At 47.0% G+C, this 22,433-nt stretch overlaps 1 long non-coding RNA gene across 1 annotated transcript; it reads left to right on the forward strand.

Moving 5' to 3' along the window:
- The first annotated feature begins 2,593 nt into the window (after positions 1–2,593).
- On the forward strand, positions 2,594–9,204 carry LOC135966714 (uncharacterized). The gene is made up of 3 exons (XR_010580259.1): positions 2,594–3,325; positions 7,991–8,091; positions 8,507–9,204. It is a non-coding gene; the product is annotated as an uncharacterized lncRNA (long non-coding RNA).
- Positions 9,205–22,433: the final 13,229 nt, after the last annotated feature.

Here is a 22,433-nt window from a genome sequence, read left to right on the forward strand (position 1 = left end):
CTTACAATTCCCTGTGAAGTTTTATGTAAAATACAGATTTTTACTTCAATTATTTTCCTTTAATTTTTACTAAAATATCATTATTTGGTAAGTTATTATAAGGGATATCTATATATAGTATATGAAACACATTTTAAGCTTGTAACAAATTATGATGTTTTTGCATGGAGAGTGTTTGAATATCAAGTGGATTTTTTTTCAAAAATGAAGATTTTGGAGCCTGCCAGGGACACTTCAAACTGCTGATCTGCAGAGACTGCACTCAGTGTCTACATCTGTTCATCTCCTGCGACTCTCTGGAGGCTACGTGACCCTGAAATCCATCCAACTGAATAAATATGTGTGAGACTCTTGTAGACAAAATATCGTATTAATTATCACAGAAGTAAAATAGTCCCCCAACCTCAACGTGGATGGAAAATACTTCCATGGTATTGACCCACCGATGCCTGTGGCCCTGTGGGTGGTGACTGAGGCCTGTGGGTGGTGACTGAAGCCTGTGGGTGGTGACTGAGGCCTGTGGCCCTGTGGGAGGTCACTGAGGCCTGTGGGTGGTGACTGAGGCCTGTGGGTGGTGACTGAGGCCTGGGGCCCTGTGGGAGGTCACTGAGGCCTGTGGGTGGTGACTGAAGCCTGTGGGTGGTGACTGAGGCCTGGGGCCCTGTGGGAGGTCACTGAGGCCTGTGGGTGGTGACTGAGGCCTGTGGGAGGTGACTGAAGCCTGTGGGTGGTGACTGAGGCCTGGGGCCCTGTGGGAGGTCACTGAGGCCTGTGGGTGGTGACTGAGGCCTGTGGGTGGTGACTGAGGCCTGGGGCCCTGTGGGAGGTCACTGAGGCCTGTGGGTGGTGACTGAGGCCTGTGGGAGGTGACTGAGGCCTGGGGCCCTGTGGGAGGTCACTGAGGCCTGTGGGTGGTGACTGAGGCCTGTGGGTGGTGACTGAGGCCTGGGGCCCTGTGGGAGGTCACTGAGGCCTGTGGGTGGTGACTGAGGCCTGTGGGTGGTGACTGAGGCCTGTGGGTGGTGACTGAGGCCTGTGGGAGGTCACTGCCACTGTCCCCACCTCACTACTAAAGGGACTGAGAGACAGGAGTGAGGGGGTGGCTCCAGGCCCCCTGTCACCAGTCCCCTTGGTGTGCCCAATCCAGGCCAGGGACTTCAAACACTGTATTGAGAGGTTCAAGAGAGGTAAGTCCTGCCCCTCATCCTTTTTTTGTTAACAATGATGATATTTATTTTTCTTTTAAGTGCCCTGTTTGATAAAAATAAAATGATACTGATTTTAATTTACTATCATAAAATGTCTGTCCAAAGCACACCAAATGCAAGTGCTCAGTGATTTTGCTCTCCCATAAAACCCTCATGCGAGCGGCTTCTTCTCCACTTGAAACCCTTTAATTCTCATCAGCATTTTCCAGCAGGATCTCACCGTTTTGTGAGATAAGAATTTGAACTTTCGGCCGGGCGCGGTGGCTCAAGCCTGTAATCCCAGCACTTTGGGAGGCCGAGATGGGTGGATCACGAGGTCAGGAGATCGAGACTATCCTGGCTAACACGGTGAAACCCCGTCTCTACTAAAAAATACAAAAAACTAGCCGGGCGAGGTGGCGGGCGCCTGTAGTCCCAGCTACTCGGGAGGCTGAGGCAGGAGAATGGCGTGAACCCGGGAGGCGGAGCTTGCAGTGAGCTGAGATCCGGCCACTGCACTCCAGCCTGGGTGACAGAGCGAGACTCCATCTCAAAAAAAAAAAAAAAAAAAAAAGAATTTGAACTTTCTTTAAGTTCTAGGGTACATGTGCATAACGTGCAGGTTTGTTACATATGTATACTTGTGCCATGTTGCTGTGCTGCACCCATCAACTCGTCAGCACCCATCAACTCGTCATTTACATCAGGTATAACTCCCAATGCAATCCCTCCCCCCTCCCCCCTCCCCCCTCCCCATGATAGGCCCCGGTGTGTGATGTTCCCCTTTCTGAGTCCAAGTGATCTCATTGTTCAGTTCCCACCTATGAGTGAGAACATGCAGTGTTTGGTTTTCTGTTCTTGTGATAGTTTGCTAAGAATGATGGTTTCCAGCTGCATCCATGTCCCTACAAAGGACACAAACTCTTAAAGTATAATAATAATAAAAAAAGAAAAAAGAAAAAAAAAAAAGAGTAGTAACAAGTAGTGTCCATAGTAGTAACTATACTGGTATGAAAGTCAAAAAACTTAAAGCTCCATTTCTTCAGGACTTGTAAGACTTCTAAGGAGAATAATTATAGAGTAAGTTATCATATAACTAATTGATATTTTAACTAATGTAAATAAATAGGTTTTTAAATACCAATATATTTGCTCTTGTTCACATTATTCACAGGATATTTATAACTTTCATTAGTATATTAAATTTCCAGAAAGTTCTGTTTAATCATGTTATTTTATTTTTGTCATCCATATTAAACGAATAAATTTGTGTCGTCTTCAAAAAAAAAAAAAAAGAATTTGAACTTTCCCATGCTTTACTCCTCTCTACCCACCTTCCTCTTACCTTGCAACTCCAATCAGCTATTTGTTTTGTTTTGTTTTTATTTTTACATAGTTAAGGTTGGTGACACAATCCGATGAGTCTTTAATGCTTTCTCCATATGTTAATTTCAAATCACAACTTGAAACCAGCGTTGACCACCCTCTGGTTAATTCTGTAACGGCTTCTGTTCCTGGGGGTTGCTGGCATCATCACAGTCCCCGCTCTGATTCATGCCACGATCAGCCACTGAGGGGCTTCCATCTCCAGCAGCAGCCATGATGGAATCTGGGCATTATTTTGCAACAATGACTCTTCCATAAGTTTTCTTCCCTGGAATGTATTGTTACTGTTCATTTTTTTCCTGCTTTTATTCACCTGTATCTAGTTCCTATAATTGCTTCGCCAGGGAATTATATTTTCCTCTGAACTTGTCTTCCTTTGACTTGGAGTCCTCTTCCTTCACGCACTTTCTGAATCCAAAGTATTTTAATATCTCTTCCTTCTGTCTTATTCCTACATGCTAATTTAGATGACTATGGAAGTCTCAGAAAAATCTTTTTTCCTCAAAAGTTTAAACATACCAGTGGTTGTCTCTGAGCCTGATGTGCCAAGGAGGAATCTGTTGTCCAGAGGTTTTCATTTCTTTGCAGGCGCCTGTGTTCCACTGTCCTGGAGCCCTTGGAGTTTTTGTTTCACCTTTGAGCTCTGCGAGATCTGAATTACACATCAGGCTCTGAGTTTCTCTGATTAGTTGTGCTGGACATACCATCTGGACTTCTGTGAGCGTGCAAGCGCAAGTCCCCTACCTTTAGAAGTAAGATTTTTTTTTTTCCATTATCTACTGTTTATGTTACAAACTTTTTCTTCCTGAAAATCTTGTTACTTAGATCAGATAGTGTTCCTTTCATATTTTTCTTCTTTGTCTGTTTTGCATTCTGGGAGGTTTACTGGCCTTAGTTTATTGATATGGGTGTCATTATATTTTCATTATTTATACAATAATATTTTTCCTCTATTCTACTTATGATTTTATTTCAATGGGGTTTCCAAAGGGATGGAAAATTAGAGTGAGTGATTAGACTGGCATATTTTCTAGCATTCTTTTTATTCTTTAAAAGTCTTGTTTGACAAGATTGAGCTGGTAATGTTCAATTCACGTTGCATAATCATCATTAGTTTCTTTATTTTATTTTACAGTAATCCCCTTCTTCTCCCAACTTCATACCCATCCACTATCCTATATCCATATTTAATTATACACCTGCATCCTTGGACATATATGGAGTCATTTTTGTTCTGCATGGATGGAATTTTGCGGCAGAGGTCATTCTATTTCTAACATTCCCCACCTTACTATGCTTTTGAGATCTATTGTAATATGACACATAAACGTAATGCATTACTTCAGCTGCTTCATAGACTTTCATCATTTTACTCATCTATTTTCCAAAGGATAAATCTGTAACTTATCTCCAGCTTTTTGCTGCTGTGAGCAATAGAACAATGAAAATCCTTTTTAGTCCATCTCCTGTGAATGTAGGTGAGAGTGTCTTTGAAATACATTAATAACCTAATGTTACAAGGCACACAATAAGTCCTGGATACAATTCATGATTATTGTTTATCCTTCCTGGTTATTGTGACCATTTTAAAAACTGCTGCCATTCTTCCAAATTACCACACTTCAGAATTTCACTTCATGGAAATTTTGATCATTCAGTGAGTTGGCTCAACGTATAAAAAACAATGAAAAAATCTTTGCAAATAAATTTCTGGAAGGAGGATGTGGATATTGAATTTGGAGAGTTAGCTCCAGCTTTTTGGCAAAAGCCTTCAGAAAGTTGATTTGGATGAAAAAAAGAATCGGATGTTGCACTGTTCCTATAGAACTTTGTAGCGTGTGACATGAGGGTTTGGTCTGATGGCTGATCAGTGCCTGGTAGAGAGGCCGAAACAAGAGACGCATAGACCGGACCTCGCCCCTGCCGGGGCCAGCTCTGCTTACAGCAGCAGCAGGGCAGCAGCCTTGCCCGAGGCTGCAGGGCGAGGCCAGGAGCCTGGGGCGCTGCACGGGTCATCCCATTCTCTCCGCTCCCTGACCTGTGAGCCCAGGGTTCACATCCCATCCTACAGATGCAGAAACGGAGGTCTGGTCTGAGCTCAGTCGCCGAGCTCCTGAGGGTGGATCTGAGTGAAGTTCAAGTTCTGCTCCCTGTGTGGGTAACTGAGGCACAGCAAGTTACTTCATTCACTGAGTTTCGATTTCAAAGTCAAAATAAGAATGCCTTCCTTGAAAAGTCCTCATCATGACTCAATCGTAAAATGCCTGAGGTTTTCCAACATACGAAAGAAAATCAACACAAGTCGTTATTAACTATAAGTAACTAAAAATGGTATCAGTTACTCCCACAATTAGTTAGATTATAGATTTGACATTCTAGATGAACTTAAACACTTCTGACATGACTCAGAGACATTATAACTTTCACACTCCTCCCCCCCACAGAAATAACTGCTTCTTCCATTAAAACTGTGCTGTCGATTTAAAAAGAAATAAATCTACAGTGTTGCTCATGATTCTACTTCGCCTTTTATGCCTATTCATTCCATTCTATAATATGATAACCATGCTAATTTGCACTTTGGTAAAATATAATATAAAAACTCAATAGAAAAGATGTATTTTGCTTCAGTACAAGTTAGCCTCTGGCACACAACTAGACATAAGAAAACATCCATTTGGCCTGAGATTCACAAGCAGCTTTTCTAATTGGAAATTCTAGGACTCCAGCAGCGCCACCTCCACGTGCCCAGCGCAGTCCTGACTCCCAGCAGGGGTCATTCTCCTGCCTCTTGTGCTACGACTGTCCTTCCCAAATGCAGCCTGTTCATAGACTTCATAACTGTAAACAGAATATCCCCATAAGACCTCGACAGTTGGGAGGTCTTTAATGGTTTCTGACTGCCTGATACTAATTTTGACCCTGTTAGATGTATATCCTTTTATAAAATCATTTTTTCCCAGTTTCCTCGGTTTTGATTGTGGAAACATAGAATAAACTGAGCTTTGTATTTCTTGTATCAGGCTTGCCAAACAGCTTGATTTCTCTGAAGCTGGGTTCTCCGAAGCACAATGATTTCTGAACACGATCTGCACGTGTGGAGTTGGAGAGGGATCAGGGAAGCGAGTTCGGCTTTCCTGAATTTTCGTTTGTTTCATTTTATTTGTTTGTTTTGTTTCATTTTGTTTGTTTTGTTTGTTTCATTTTGAGTTTTCTTTTTTTTAAAAAAATAGTGGCCTGAGCCTAGCTGAAAGAGTACAAAATATGTATTGCAAATTAAACGATTTCCTATAGGCAAGCACTGCCCAAACTACAAATAAGTGAGAAAAAGAGAACTTTTACCTGGAAAAAAAATACATAAACATAAGATGTCCCATCCATTACTTGTGTAAATTGAGAATAGAAAGTGTAAGATAAATTGACGCTACTTTCAAGAAATTTTCCTTCCCAGATAATTGCAGTTCTCATTCTCCTTTAGTTTTTAGTCTCCTGTCAACACTTTAACCAAGTGCTTTCTATTTTTTTGGAGGATTGGGACGGGGTGTAGTCTCGCTCTGTCGCCCAGGTGGTATTTGGAGCTCTTACTCCTGAGGGGTCCAGGGACTGTGGACTCGGCTGAGTACAGATCCCAGCGGTGCCTGTGGCCCTGGCAGAGCTGGCACAGGCTCAGATCCCAGGCTCAGTTCCCAAGCTCTCAGGGCAGAGGCTGTGCTGGAGAAGCATGTTGCTAGACCCACAGACCAGTGCTCCCAGAGTGCCTGGGACCTTTCTTAGGATATCTGAGGTTTCTGAAGCCTGTAGATGACTGGTGAGCCACCCGAAAAAGCCAACTTCCCTGGAGGAATTGCTCTCTTTCCCAGTGATTTCACCTCTGCTCACTGTGACACTGATGTGTGCCAGGTTCCCTGATGCAGAGTTACAAGCAGTCAGTAGCCAGTGTGCAATTCAGACCCGAGAAGACAGGCGGCAGAGCCCACCTTTGTTTTCTTAGAAAAGTGTAGACGTCAGTCTGGGCAGGAGCCCTGTGGTTCCTGTGTCTGCGTGTGCCTATGAAGGTGTGAGGCAGAAACACTGTGCCTACTGTCCAGGCAAAGCAAACCACTGCCAAAATCCTGCTCCAGCCTGGGCAACATGGCAAGACCCCATCTCTACAAAAAATAAATTTTAAAAAATTAGCCAGGCACATTGGTGCACACTTGTAGTCTCAGCTACTGGGGAGGCTGAGGGGGGAGGTTTGCTCGAGCCTAGAAAGTCAAGGCTGCCATGGGCTATGGTTGTACAAACACCGCCCTCCAGCTTGGGTTCCCAGTGAGCACCTCCTGCAGGAGTCAGGAGAGAGGGGCCACTTGGCAGTGATGCCAGGAAGCCTCCTGAAATTCTGTTGGGATTCCTGTGGGCGCTGCCCTGGGTGAGGCGGAGCCTCCGTTGCCCAGAGGTATTCCCTGGCAGATGCTCCTTTTTGGCTGTTCCCTGTGACCATCGGCTCTGGGAGATTCTGTGTTTCTGGTGGAGAGCTGCCCTCCTGGGGCTCTGCTGGACACTGGGGGCCCAGGGCCTTGGGCGTTCTTCAGCATCCACGACGTCCTGTTTCCAGGCTCCCAGTTTCCCTTGAGTGTAATGATTTTCAGCATCTGGTAGGCTCCTTATTTGTTGGGCTCTCTGCTGGAGTCCGTCCATGCTCCTGCGTCCTTCTGAGGTGTTTTTCCTTCTCTCCAGTTAATTCCAGATGCCTTCAGCCCATTGGACAGACAAGCAAGAACGCCATTTAAAGCTTGCTCTATCACCAGGCCTGTGCAGTGGAGAGGGCGTCCTGGGTACTCTCTGAACCCAGGGGGTTTCACGCCCACCCTCTACCATGGCTGCGAATGCCAGACGCAGCACTCAGCCCTGGCCGCAGTGATGCGCTGTTGCTGCTAATAACAGGACGTCCACGTGTGTGCGTTACCTGAGGGCAGCTGCCTCTTCTCCAAATGTCCCTGCTCCTCTGGGCTGCGCGTCCCTTCATTCCCGAGTGTAGACGTGACTTTCTCCAGGCTCACTTCTCTCTCGTGCCGTCTTATGAAACTGGGCATGGAGTTTCCTGCTTTAGCTGCTGACCGGGTGCTTTTGTTTCAGTTGCTGGTGGCACCTCCCATTTTCTACGTCACAGGCGTTGGTCAGTGATGGTTTCATCACGTTTTGGCCACCGTGTGACACAGGTCGCCATAGGGGTTCCTCCTGCCGCTGTCACCAATTACCGCAAACCCGGTGGCTTTCAAACAACACAAATTGTCTTTCAGTTCTGGAGGGCGGGTGTGCGAGTGGGTTTTACTGGGCTAGAGTCAAGCTGTGAGTGGGGCCGCTTCCCCTGGAGGCTCCAGGACAGTCCGTTTTCCTGCCTGCTCCAGGCCGTAGACGCACGGTCCTTCCTCCACCAGGGCCAGCGGCCCTCACTGCCTGGTCCGTGCTGAGCAGTGGGGGCCCCACCTGCAGCCTCAACTCCCTTTCGCCGTGTTTCCTGAGGCATCCACAGACTTTGGTGAGTAGGATATGGCCATGTTTGGGGTCCCTAATTCGGCCTAATTCAGCCTTTTAATCCTTCATGGTTTTGTTTGTTTGTTTGTTTGTTTAATGTATTTCCTTGTAACCTCTGCCTCCTGGTTTCAGGTGAGTCTCCTGTCTCAACTTCAGATTCAAGTGATTCTGCTGCCTCAGCCTCCTGAGTAGCTGGGACTAACAGCGCCCACTACCATGCCCAGCTTTTTTTTTTTTTTTTTTTTTTTTTTTGTATTTTTAGTAGTGATGGGGTTTCACCATGTTGGCCAGGCTGGTCTCGAACTCCTGACCTCAGGTGATCCACCCACCTCAACCTCCCAAACTGCTGGGATTATAGGTATGAGCCACCGCGCCCAGCCCAACCTCCCCTGTTACATACCATTTTGCATTCCATTCAGGAAAAGCCTACTGTATTGAGGACAGCACCGAAAGCTCCGTGACTTACAGAAGTTCCAATTCCTGGTCTCACTACACCTGCATTCCTGAGTGAGAGGGGGTCCTGCAGACAGAAGCCACTCCAGAGGATACAGAGCATCTCCACTGCCTTCCACAGCGATGGGCACTCAGCGAGAGAGACCGTTAATCTGCCTGTGGCCAGAGCTGGTCATGAGGCCTCCGTCCCACGGGGGCTGGGGAGACCAGGACGGTGGTGTTGGCAGTAACAACAACATACCTGAAACTTGTTTTCACCATGAAAATATCTGGCATTCTGAAAGTCACCTTTAAAACTGTCATTCTGTTCTTGTTACAGATTATATTGCCACTTTAGGCAATCTTAATTCTTTCTTTTTCATAATATTTTTGTTAATATATCTATCTCACTAATCCTTAAATTTCTTTTTCTGTTTTCTTTCAGATTTTGTCCTTCTCAATTTAAAATTTCTCAATCCATGTTTTTTGTGTCTAATTCTGTTCACTCTTCTCATTTTAATTTTATGTTGCTTATTAATACTTTATTTAATTATGATATTGTAAATTTTACATATTGGATTTCTAGATTTTTTCCTTGGACTACATTTGTTTTTGGTCTCATTAGTCTGAACTATTAGCCTTTATTGAGCTCTTAATTCTCTTATTTTAAAATTATAGTAATTTTTCTCTTGAGATTTTGTTAAATTACTCTTTGTTTTAGTGTTCTCTAGATAATAGACCTTCTTGTTGGTATTTTTTTTAATTTTCCATTTTAATTTATACATCTTTTTCATTTTATAATTTGGTGCTAATAATTGACCAGCAAGAAGCTCACATTGAGTGCCTAGGCTGAAAAGAGCGAAGCCTTGAGTACCAAGGGGTACCTGTGTGTGTAGGAATTCCACATAGTCCCACATAGATACACCAAGGGGTGCCTGTGTGTAGGAATTCCACATAGTCCCACATAGATACACCAAGGGGTGCCTGTGTGTAGGAATTCCAACACAGTCCCACATAGATACACCAAGGGGTGCCTGTGTGTGAAGGAATTCCAACATAGTCCCACATAGATACACCAAGGGGTGCCTGTGTGTGCATAGGAATTCCTATATAGTCCCACATAGATACACCAAGGGGTGCCTGTTTGAAGAAATTCCAGCATAGTCCCACATAGATATACCCAAGGGTGTCTGTGTGTGTGTAGGAATTCCAACATAGTCCAACATAGATATATGTTGGCCTGAAGTTCCCTGCCCGCCACAGGGGCCCTCGGTTTCCTCACACGGAAAATGTGGAACCATTTCTCTTCCTCCGAAGTCTGTTTTGAAGATTCAGTGAGATGACATGAAAAGTGCTTAGTCCATGCTGTGCTTCTGGTAAGTATTTGATAAATAGCAGCTAGCGATATTAAAATAGACGCTGCAGTTAGACACCATGCACATCCGGTGACGTGATTTACTTGCATTAAGTTCCCCACGGGAGCAAATGAAGGAGTCATGAGAGCTGTTAACTGGGTGGATATAGTTTCCAAATATTAAAATGTTAATCATGTATGTTAAAGATACAATATTAAACAGAACAACTTGTCTTAAATTATGTAATGTGCAAGCAGAGATATTTAAACAGAAATTAGGCTGCAATGATGGAAAGCAGTTTATTAGTCTTCTCATTTAGTTTAAATTTATTTTAATTCTCTGAAATATACTTTTATCTTGTGATTAGGGTTGAATTTAAACACCCTACATTTAAGAGGTTTAAGTACTAGTTATGTGTGCATTCATAACTAAAAATATTTCAGTAGTATTTTACAAAAGTTTTTGAAGTTAACAATTTTTATAAGAAATGCCATTTCAAACCTAACATTTTCTCAAGAGTCAATTGACGAAAGCTGTGTGTGCCTACGACAGCCCGCACCCCGTCCTGATTAATTATAATATGTGGGGTTATTGGGAGGGAATGCATACGGACAGTCGTCAGCCCGACAGCAGGATGCCTTTCATCACCCCACGGTGTTCTGTGGGTGTTTCCAAAGCAGGAGACTTCAGGGAAAGTACCGATAAGAGAATACACCTGAAACCCGTGAAATAATGAGAACGAAGCCTGTGTTCTGAGTGCGTCCCAGGGGAGACGCGTTAGTGTGTGTGTGCTGTCAGAAGCAGACACTGAGATAAGAATCGGGGTGCTTTGCTTTACTAAAGAGGTGACCTGAGGAACCCCTGCTGTGGGGAGAGCCCAGGCTGGATGCCCCTGTTGTGGGCAGCTGTAGACAGCAGACTTCCCGGGAACTCCGATTCCAGAGAACCGCATCTCAGAGGGTGCAGCCGTCAGCTCTGGCTGCCACAACAGAAGACCACAGCCTGGGGGATAAACAGCAGATGCTTCTTCTCTCACAAGTCTGGATGCTACAAACCCGGGGTTCAGGTGCCAGCAGCGTGGTTTCTTCTGAGGCCTCTGTCCGTGGCTGTGGACGTGGTGGACGGTGCCTTCTCCATATGTCCACACATGGCTTCTTCACTGTGCTCCGTGGCTGTGGACGTGGTGGACGGTGCCTTCTCCATATGTCCACACATGGCTTCTTCACTGTGCTCCGTGGCTGTGGACATGGTGGACGGCGCCTTCTCCGTATGTCCACACATGGCTTCTTCACTGTGCTCTCATGGGGAGGCAGACAGAGAGAGACAGAGAGAGAGACAGAGAGAGAGAGAGATGGGGGGAAAGAGAGGGCAGGGGAGAGAGAGACAGAGACCGAGAGAGATGGGGAGAGAGACACAGAGAGAAAGATAAAGAGAGAGGAGAAAAGAGAGAGACAGAGAGAGATGGGAGAAAGGGAAGGCAAGGGAGAGAGAGGCAGAGACTGAGAGAGATGAGAGAGACACAGAGAGACAGAGAGAGATGGGGGAGAGAGGAGAAAAGAGAGAGGCAGAGAGAGACAGGGAGACAGAGACAGAGAGACAGGGAGACAGAGACAGAGAGACAGGGAGACAGAGACAGAGAGACAGGGAGACAGAGACAGAGAGACGGGGAGACAGAGACAGAGAGAGAGGGAGACAGAGACAGAGAGACGGGGAGACAGAGACAGAGAGAGAGGGAGACAGAGACAGAGAGAGATGGGAGAAAGAGAGAAGTAGGGGAGAGAGAGACAGGGAGAGACAGAGAGAAGGGGGAATGGGGGTCTTGGCGTTGCCTCCTCTCCTTGGGAGCCCATGACTCCTGTCAGATCAAGGCCCGTGGTTCTGACCTTATCTAACCTTAGTTACCTCCTAAAAGCCCAATCTCCACGCGCAGTCACATTGGAGGTTATGCCTTCAACTTATGCATTTGGGGGACACAGTTCAGCCCACAGCACTGTGTCAGACACACAGACACCAGGGCTTACACCGCTCCCCAGTCCTCAGCCTGTGGAGATCTGCATTTGGGAAACCTGACTTCAGGGCACTTCTGGCTTGCCCTGGGCAGGGCTGAGCCTTTCCAGGGGCAGAAGATTGAGTCTCAGTGAGGCGGAGAGCATCCTCCCCGAGGCTTCGGTGTGTGAGATGAGACACGGGACCGGGGACGCTGAGGATGAAGCTGCCCTGGTCACCAGTGTGCGTCCCGGGACCGGAGGTCACCTGTGCCCCTGCGTGCTCACAGGAAAGGGGGCTGGTCCGCAGAGCAGGGGCGGGAGCTTAACTCCGACACAGATCGCTGTGCACACAGCCTTCCCGGATCTGGGCTGGCAGGCCCAGGCTGTCCCTTTCTGGGTCTGGAATCTGCTCTTGGCTGAGCTTCTGAGACCCTCCACACCCACAGGTCCTGCTGTCCACACGGTCCTGAGTGCAGATCGTTCACTCTGGGTCCTCACAGCCCAGCAGCCCGACACCCGGGTGGGAGAGGCTGCACTCGATTCCTGCCTGAAAAACTGGCTGTGGGATCTCATACTTAGAGTACAAAATTTAAATACATCAAAATAATCATTTAAATATGTCAAAGAAGGAGGTGGGATTGCCTTGTCGCTCTCATTTATTTGTGAATGTGACGTAGAGAAGACAAGCATTGCTTCACCTGTATTCACAGTTACACGCGAGTGCTCTTCGAGATCCTGAAACCTCAGGATGCCACGTTGTGCAAAAAGGCACATTCGAGAAGCTGGAGAGTGGACACTTTCACTCCAGAGAGGACGCTGGCTTCGGCCACGTGCCCACACTCATGCACATCACAGGGAGGGCCCAGGGGCATGGCTGTGCCTGCAGAAGAGGACGGACAGGGAGGTCCAGGGACATGGCTGTGCCCGCAGAGGAGGATGGCTGCAGGGACCAGTGGAGTGAGCAGCCTGCCGAGTGTGGATGAGCAAGTGGCCGTCTGGTCAGGGCCACACCCCACCATGCCAGCTGTGTTCTTACCGTGTGATGTGGTTTGAATGTGTGTCCCTCCACGTTTCATGTTGAAATGTGAATCCCAGTGTCAGAGTTGTTGGTGGGAGGTGTTAGAGTCATGGGGGTGGATTGTTGGTGGGAGGTCGAGTTGTTGGCGGGAGGAGGAGTTGTGGGTGGGAGGTGGAGTTGGTCTTCTGGGCTCGGAGGGTGATGGAAGTGGTGGGGCCATCTGATGTGGCTGCTGCCATCATGCTGGCCATTGCAGGGAGGGCCTGGGGAGGAGGTGAACAGCCCCCCACTGCAGCCTGCCCCTGTGGAGGCCACCATGATGGGGCCGAGTCAGGCCACTGGGAGAGGGAGGACTCCGGGTCAGCCCCGGGTGCTGGGGCCACAGAGGGAGTTCTCTGCAAAGTTGCCCCTGCCCCGATGCCAGCCCAAGCCCAGCGAGGACCTGGAGTCCCCACCCCAGGCTGCAAGGGGGCATGGCTAGGTGCCATTCTCTGTCGTGCCAGTGGTAACTGGGGACAAGCGGGTAGTGTCCCTTTCCAAATTGGCAAGGCAGGAGCTTCTCAACCTGTAGCTGCAACCTGGTACCTCTGTGCTCCTGGGGGCAGGAGCAGGCAGGAGCCCCACTCTCCAGGCACAGCTGCAGCTGCCCAAGCCAGGCCTGCAGACCCAGGCGTCCGTGCACTCTTGGGAGCCTGGGAAGGGTCCCTTTGCCCTTGCAGGCTCTAATGTGCCTGCTCTCACTGCCTGGCCTCTCCCTGCTCTCAGCGCCCGTATGTTCTCAGAGCAGAGTTGGGGCCAAGTCTGGTGCTGTTACAGCGTGGCCAGCTGTGCGCATGCTCGGGGCAGTGCTGCTAACCCCCTACATCCTCGGCCCGCTGTGGACTGTGGTCACAGAGGAGTGTGGGAGGGGAAGCTGGGGGGATGGCTGAGGGCGGCTGGGCACTGGCCTTCAGGTGCCTCTGGGTGCCAGCAGTCTAGGTACCATGAACAGCCACAGGAAGCAGACTGGCTCATGGGCAGAAAGGGGTGGGTCCCCAGTGAAGCCCCACCTTCAGGCCTGGGCAGGCCTAAAGTCCGGGGGGCCTGGGCTGCCATTCCTGCAGACTAGAGGGGGAACTCATGGAGCTTTTTCCTGGGCTGCCCATGGCTGTCCACAGTCCAATCAGCATGCAACCCTCCACCAAGGCCCATAACAGCCCCAGACTCAGCCAGAGCAGGGCAGAGGACAGAGAGATGGCAGGGTGACCAGCTGCAGAGAAGAGCCACCCTCTCTGCTGAGAGCTTCAGAGAGACGACAGGATGAACCACTGCAGAGAGGAGTCACCCTCCAGGGCCTTCTCTCTGCTGAGAGCTGAACACTCCATGAGACGACCTTCCTGCAGAGAGGGGCTGCCCCCTGTGGGTCTCCTCTGAGCTGTTCTAACACTCAGTAAAGCTCCTCTTCATCTTGCTCACCTTCCACTTGTCCGTGTGCCTCATTCTTCTGTACAGAGGACGAGAACTTAGGCAAAGGCACCACCAGCCACAGAGGTTTCCAGCCAGAAAATCAACACCCCAGAGATCCCATAACAACAGCAGGAGGAGCACGGTGAGCCTGTACCCAACTTTATGACTCCTAATGGTCTCACTGGTACTACAAACACAGGGACATTTGGGACACAGAAAGGCCGTATGGCCCACAGGGGAGAGAGTCCCTCAACCGTGACGTCATCTTCTCAAGCCCTCAAGCCAGGAGTGAGGGGAGTCCTAAAATGCTGGTAGCGTGGCCTTGCCCACTAAGGTGCGTGAAGTTTCTTCCTCTACCTCATAGATGAGGACAGTCAACATCCTGGAGAAGAAATGCGTGTCCTTCCCTGGCAACAATCCCAAGTCCAGGTGACAACAGCCATGCACCTCACCCTGGTGTTAGGTTCTGTTTAAAATCAGCGTTACTCAGTGGTTCCACGGAAATCTCCGCCTGTCCATCCTCCGAGTAGAAGCTCATCTCTGAAATTCTGAGACGTTCCACTGGGGCCGTGGGCTCAGCCTGCGCTGCCCTTGAACAGCTTTATTGATTAGGACGTGCAATGAGCACAGATTGCCAAACGCAGGGATGGCTTTTCCAGTTCAGCGCTCACAGTTTTCCAAATGGTTGAATTTGGAGTTGAATTGACTCAGAACTGACAACAACCTTAAGGCCTTTTGATTAACAGTTGACCTTCCCAATTTGGAAACATGTTTTCTGTTTTTGGAAGGAATAATTGAGTGCTGATTTACTTTATGATGCTTGGCAGGAACAGAACACGCTGAAGTGCTGTGCTTTTCTGTTTGTTATTCCTCAAATCAGCATTTCAGACGTGTGGAACAGGTTTTCATTTTCCTTGTTTGTGGGAAGACCATGTTCTGCTTCCTTTGTTCACCTGGAGCGAGTTAAAGAAAAGTCTTCACTTTGCTCTTAAAACCTTTGTGTGATGTCACTGAAGTTAATTCCACGCAGTGGAAAATGTCCCCAACCCCTTGTTTATTTGCCTGTTAGTCTAATACACGTTCATTGTTTGTATCATGACGACAATTTTGGCTTCATCATGTTTCGACATCACCTGTTTTATTTTAACAGAACATTCCCAAGCCTTTGGTGTCAGCAGTTATAGCCAGATTCTTCATGGTCCTTCCCATGGTAACAAGGAAAGTGTTTCAGAGAAATTATTTTGTTTATGTTTTACTGCTCTAGAATGTGGAGTCAAATTTTAGAAAAATATTCCCAAAACCAAAAGGTGTTTTGCAAGTTGTAGCCAACTGATGTTAAATGTATTTGGCTTTATTGAAATCTAAACAATCTTCCATTCGGAAAATCTTATGAAACAAGGTTTAGCTCACTACTAGGTGTGACTTTACTACAAATAATTTGTACAGTTTTATTTGAAAATCACCAACATAGAGGAATCTGTGTGAATTTTTCACTTCAACTTAATGCAACGACAAATAAAAAATACAAATATTAAATTTGGACTATTTGAAACTGTTGACCTTATAAACATGCACATCCAAACCATGTCCTATGCATGACCTCATCACGTATTTTCAACAGCTTTTGAGAAAGGTAGAAGAAGCAAACAGAAAGCACGTAACATGTTGAAAACACAAAAGCCCTCAGGGACGAGCAAGAAACGCGATGCTGACGACTTTCTGGAGTTCCGCCTCCCGCCCTGCCGCCCTTTCCTTCCCTGGTGTCTCCTGCTTTGCTGGGAGCAGGTGCTTGGGAAGATGCCGGGGAGAGGGCATATCTGGTAGCAGCAGCTGAGGGCAGTGGCGGTTCTGCAGGGAAGGGGGAGGACCCACGGAGACACCACGTGCCAGGCTTTCTGCGGGCAGGAGTCTGCTCCATGCCAGGCGTGCCAGTGCTTCCCTCCAGGGCCTTGGGTGCAGGCAGGGAGCCATTTTGGCTCCGTACGTGCACAATTTCTTAAGGAACTTGAGGACCGAGTAGCAGATTTCGGATTTCGTTTGTGCTGTAACTGTTCATTTGCACATTGATTTCCTCAGGAAACCCCGTCTGTGGGGTCCTATGACCCATGTACTCATCTTTCTGGCCTTATTAATCAGCACACGATGAGCACAGAAAAAAATTCACAGTGAATGTTTGCTAAGTAAACACATGGGGTTTCTTTCCATGCTTTTAAAGGCTGATGGCTAAGTATTGTTAAACTACAAGAATTGAAATAAGAGTAGAAGAACAATTTTAGAAAAATTCAGAACTTAAATGGCAATATTAAAAATACATTAATTCAAAAATTACCTGGACATGTTGACATGCACCTGTAGTCCCAGCTACTTGGGAGGCTGAGGCAGGAGAATCACTTGAACTCAGAAGGCAGAGGTTGCAGTGAGCTGAGATCACACAACTGCACTCCAGCCTGGCGACAGAGTGAGACGCTGTCTCAAAAAATTCATCAGATACTTTTGAAGAAACCACGGTGTGCTGGCAGCTGTGTTAGACGGTACGGATCCGGTGGGAGCAGGATTGATGTGTCTTCCTGTGCTTAGGGAGACTCCGTGAGGCTGCGGGGCTGTGTCAGTGGCATGTTTTATCTTTACCAGATGGAGGGGACATCAGCACTGTGAAATGGACAATACATTATCTGCACCCTCTTAGTGCCTTGAAGATTCTGCAAATCTCCACTAAGATATCTTTGTAAAACATCTGGATGCTCAATAGGTGTTTGGGATGCATTTTCTCAAAAATAACACAGGAAAAGTTACTAGGGTTGCATAGAGACGTAAACACAGAAAACATATGAAGACCTGTTTGGGGAAGATGCCTCCAGGACACAGCTGACCTTCGCGTCTGGACAAAGCTCTTCTAGGCTCTGCATTCATTCCAGCTTTCTCACCAACTGCAGCATTTCAGAATTCCAGGCCCTCCTCATTGTTATCTGTACTCTCAGATTTTCATGGAGTCTGATGCCAGTGGGTTATTCTGAAAATGTCCTGTCCCTTCACACCCATGGATGGGGTTGGCCTGCCTTTAATCACAGTGCTATGGGCTGAATAGGGGTCCCCCAGATTTCATATGTTGAAGCCCCTCTCCCCAGTGTAATGGTATTTGGAGATGGGGCCTTTGGGTGGTGATGAGGTTAGATGAGGTCGTGGAAGTGGGGCCCTCGTGATGGGATCGGTGCCCTACAAGAAGAGACCCCGGGAAGCATGCTTCCTCTGACCACCACGTGCGGACACAGTGAGAAGGTGGCCGGGAAGCGGTCCTCACCAGGACACAGCCACGCAGGCACCCTGACCTCATGCTGCAGCCTCCAGGCCTGTGGGGTCATCATTTTTGTTTGAGCCACAAGCCCATGCTGTTTTTTATTCCAGCCTGGGTTAAGTTACATCATTATCCAAAGTTGGGTAACTTCTTCACTTTTTGATTTATTAAACAGCCCTTACTGAGAGAATACATTTGGATTCATTTGTAAGTTATGTCAGTCTTCACACAAAGCTTGCTGCTATTGATGACAAATTCATCTTACATTTTTTTTTTCTTTCTAGATAATATATTGGAAGAAAAATGAGAAAATGCAGATACTCAAAAACACAGAGAAACATTACCCAAAATTCTATTACATAGCTCTGGACATTGGTTGTGTAAATTATCTTAAACATTGCTCCTTTAGTGTGTGTGAGTATATTACTTTGTGTAAATATGGTGTCTCTTGTTACATTACAGGAGTGGTATGACACACTGTTGTCTGCTTTCCATTATCCCTCCTCAGTCAAAGTATATGTCAACGTTTATTTACACAATTGTATCTCTATGCCATTTTAATTGCTACTATAAGGTCCCGTTTTGGGGATATTACATATTTAACTGATTTTATATTGTTTGTAGTGTCATAACTAATTTTATATGTTGGCCTGACAGGGCCATGAGGTTCCCAGATATTTGGCTGAACACTATTCTGTGTGTCTGTGAGGGTGTTTGAATTTGACCCCTGAGTAAAGCTGAAGGAGCTCCCCGGTGTGCGTGGGCCCTGTCCAATCTGTTGAATCCTGAGTAGAACACAAAGGCCAGCTCTCCCCAGGTCAGAGAGAATTCTTTCTGCCTGCTGCCGCTGGCTGCTGCCTTCAGACAAGAACTGACCACTGAGCCATCGGCTCCCTGGGTCCCTCGCTTGCAGACCCCCTCACAGGGGAGTTTGGGACTCATCAGCCTCTAGAATCATGTGGGCCAAACGCTTAAAATCTCTCTCTGTTTTTCTCTAGATAGAGAGAGTGTGGGGAATTCCTAAAATAGATTCCTAAAATCTATCTATCTATCTGTCTATCTCCCTATCTATCTATCTATCTATCTATCTATCTATCTATCTAGACAGAGAGTAGATAGATAGATAGGTTCTGTTTCTCTGGAAACCTTGACTAATACAGATACTTAAGATACTCTCAGCTTTTTCCAATTAAAAAAATTATAAAGAGAATCTCCATGCCTCCAGTTTTGAACATTACTGGTTTATGGTTTTAGGTGAAGTTTCCAACAGCAGCTCTGCTGGGAGAATGGGGGAGTGCTTTTCCAGGGCTGTGATGGAGGGTCCAGGCCTGGGTGAGGAAGGCTGTGTGACGGCCGCTCCAGCTGAGTCTGGATGTGTGATTCCTGACAACCTTGACTTTGGGCTTTGGGAGTCACCTTAATGTGTCCAACTAACAGGAACATGTTGCATTTCATTTTTATTTAATTTAAAATGTCTTAATTTCTAGTGAAGTTGAAAATATTTCCATTTGTTAATTGTTCCTTACCTCTGTTCACATATAGAGACATAATCTGTGCACACATCTACCTTTTAGGTATGGGGTACCATGTTCATGATGTTTAATAAGCCCATTCCCATTGGAATGTCCTTCCTGAATTTCTCCACGCATGTCAAGAAGCTGCTCATACTTCAGATCGCTCTTCAGGACATTTTATCCAGAGAGAGATTTTATCAGCCTTTATTCAAGTTGATCCCTTTTTCTCCGAATTCATTTATCTATTTGTGTCTGGTCTGATCATTATTTACATATGTATAACTATATTGCACAAACCTGAAAAAACATTCCCCAAACTTTCATCAATGACAGCATTAAATAGGATGACCTGCACACAGTAGGTGCTTAATTAATGAATGTTGGATGGATGAGCAAGTCCTCTAAATTCAAGGAAGGTGACTGTATCCATACTACTGGAGATAATCAAAAAGTTACTTATTTTTGAAAAGATAACTCTAGAGGTATGACTGCATTTTGAAATGGATTATTTAAGTCACATTGAATACATTCACCCTTGACAGAACCGTGGCTTATTTGCTACTCATTTGAGGTAACTTGTGAACCAAAAATATAGCTCCCAAGAGGCTTATATACAAAATATCAATTGTAGGCACCAGGGAGAAATTTCCAATATCTCTTTCCTGCTGTGACTTCTACATTGCTGCGGTAAAGCTAAAATAGCAAAGTTTTATTTATCATGAATTTCGTTCGTTTGTTTCTTGTTATAATTTGTTTTCCCTTAGATAATAGCTGCTATGACACATGAACGATGTTTATTTGCCAAATTGGTGTTTCTCAATCAATGCTACCTTAATCTAGGGGTCTTTTACTCTAAGAACTCTGAGCATTACATTACCAGATGAATTTTGAAAAGGACCAGAACGGCAGGCAGAATTGGATGAACCCCACCACAGAAGCTAAAACATAGTCTTATTATTGTACGTGAATTTCAGAAACATTTCCTTTCTTTGTGACTCCGGGTAGATCCGTCCCAAGGATCACTAGGCACCAAGTCTCAGGGAAGAATCACTTCCTGGGAGGAGTTTTTCCGTGTTCTTCGTTTGTCTTCCTATTGACTTTTTGTGGGGTCACCGCTAATTTTGCCTTTGGCTGCGTCTTGACCCTGTCACTTTGCTCTTCTCACGAAAGCTTCTGCTGTTCACCCTCTCTGCTGATTGAAACCAGTGAGTACACCTGAGTCTTGCTGCAGAATTGAAAGCCATAGAATTGTTGTGCATAGTGAATGAAGTTTTAGTCATTGGAAAATAGGCCATATATATGTGTGTGGGGTGTGTGTGTGTGTGTGTGTGTGTGTGTGTTTAAAACATCCCCACCCCATATATATATATATTTCAGGGAGTTGGGGTTATAGGGAGATTTTTCCAGAATTCTGGGTGGTCCTTCACCAGGGCTCTGACTAGATGATTGGAAATCTCAGTGTGAATAAGAGAAAAGCCTCCCCCAGGAATTTCCTCCTTCCACAGAAGGCACAAGTATTAGTCAGAGTTCTCCAGACAGACAGAACCAACTGCATGAAAGGGATTGATGAGGGGCAATCAGCTCACAGAGTCACAGGGCCAGAGAAGTTCCAGGATAGGCTGTTGCAAGCAGCAGAACCAGAGATGCTGGAGAACCAGAGAAAATGGAGAACCTGAGATGCTGGAGAACCAGAGGAGCTAGAGAACCAGAGACACAGCAGGGCCAGAGACACAGCAGGACCAGAGACACAGCAGGACCAGAGACACAGCAGGACCAGAGACACAGCAGAACCAGAGGTGCAGCAAAACCAGAGACATAGCAGGACCAGAGACACAGCAGGACCAGAGACACAGCAGGACCAGAGGTGCAGCAGAACCAGAGACACAGCAGGACCAGAGACACAGCAGGGCCAGAGACACAGCAGGGCCAGAGACACAGCAGGACCAGAGACACAGCAGGACCAGAGACACAGCAGAGCCAGAGACACAGCAGGACCAGAGACACAGCAGAACCAGAGACACAGCAGGACCAGAGACACAGCAGAACCAGAGGTGCAGCAAAACCAGAGACACAGCAGGACCAGAGACACAGCAGGACCAGAGACACAGCAGGACCAGAGGTGCAGCAGAACCAGAGACATAGCAGGACCAGAGACACAGCAGGACCAGAGACACAGCAGAACCAGAGACACAGCAGGACCAGAGGTGCAGCAGAACCAGAGACACAGCAGGACCAGAGACACAGCAGAACCAGAGACACAGCAGGACCAGAGACACAGCAGGACCAGAGGTGCAGCAGAACCAGAGACATAGCAGGACCAGAGACACAGCAGGACCAGAGACACAGCAGAACCAGAGACACAGCAGGACCAGAGGTGCAGCAGAACCAGAGACACAGCAGGACCAGAGACACAGCAGAACCAGAGACACAGCAGGACCAGAAACACAGCAGAGCCAGAGACACAGCAGGACCAGGGGTGCAGCAAAACCAGAGACATAGCAGGACCAGAGACACAGCAGAACCAGAGACACAGCAGGACCAGGGGTGCAGCAAAACCAGAGACATAGCAGGACCAGAGACACAGCAGGACCAGAGGTGCAGCAGAACCAGAGACACAGCAGGACCAGGGGAACTGAAGAACTGGAGGAGCTGGAGAAGCAGGAGAGCCAGCAGCCTGGCTCAGTCCAAGTCTGGAAGTTTCAGAACTGGGGAAATGGACAGTACAGCCCCCAGTCTGAGGCCAAAGCCAGAGAGCCTTAGAGAGTCCAAAAGCTGAAGAACCTGGAGTCTGATGTCTAAGGACAAGAGGAAGAAGGAGGCCTTGCCCTGGAAGGAGAGAGAGAGAGCAGAGAGAGAGAGAGAGAGAGAGAGAGAGAGTGCAAATTCTTCTTCTTCTCTCTGTTTTGTCCAACTGGGCCCCCAGGTGCCACACACATGGAGGGCTGGTCTTCCTGTCTCAGACCACTGAATTTCAGCCAGTTTCTTCTGGAATCACCTCACAGATACACTCAAAAGCAACACATGGCCAACCACCTGGCCTCCACAATCCAGTCGGGCCGACGGCTCCTATTAATCACCACAGCTATTGTCCCTTGGACTTAGCCCGTCTGGGGCTTGGGACCAAGGAGCAGATCAGGTATTTCAGACAAAACAGATGCAACTCTGTGAGGCCCTGTTGTTCAATCCAAAGAGCATTTGGTTGATTCAGTGTACACATGAGCACACATATGCACACAGGTACACACAGGCATATGTACATACACATGCATGTGCTCACACATGCACACACATAGGAACACAT

The sequence above is a fragment of the Macaca fascicularis genome, chromosome 13 (genome assembly GCF_037993035.2).
Source record: "Macaca fascicularis isolate 582-1 chromosome 13, T2T-MFA8v1.1".
Taxonomy (NCBI): domain Eukaryota; kingdom Metazoa; phylum Chordata; class Mammalia; order Primates; family Cercopithecidae; genus Macaca; species Macaca fascicularis.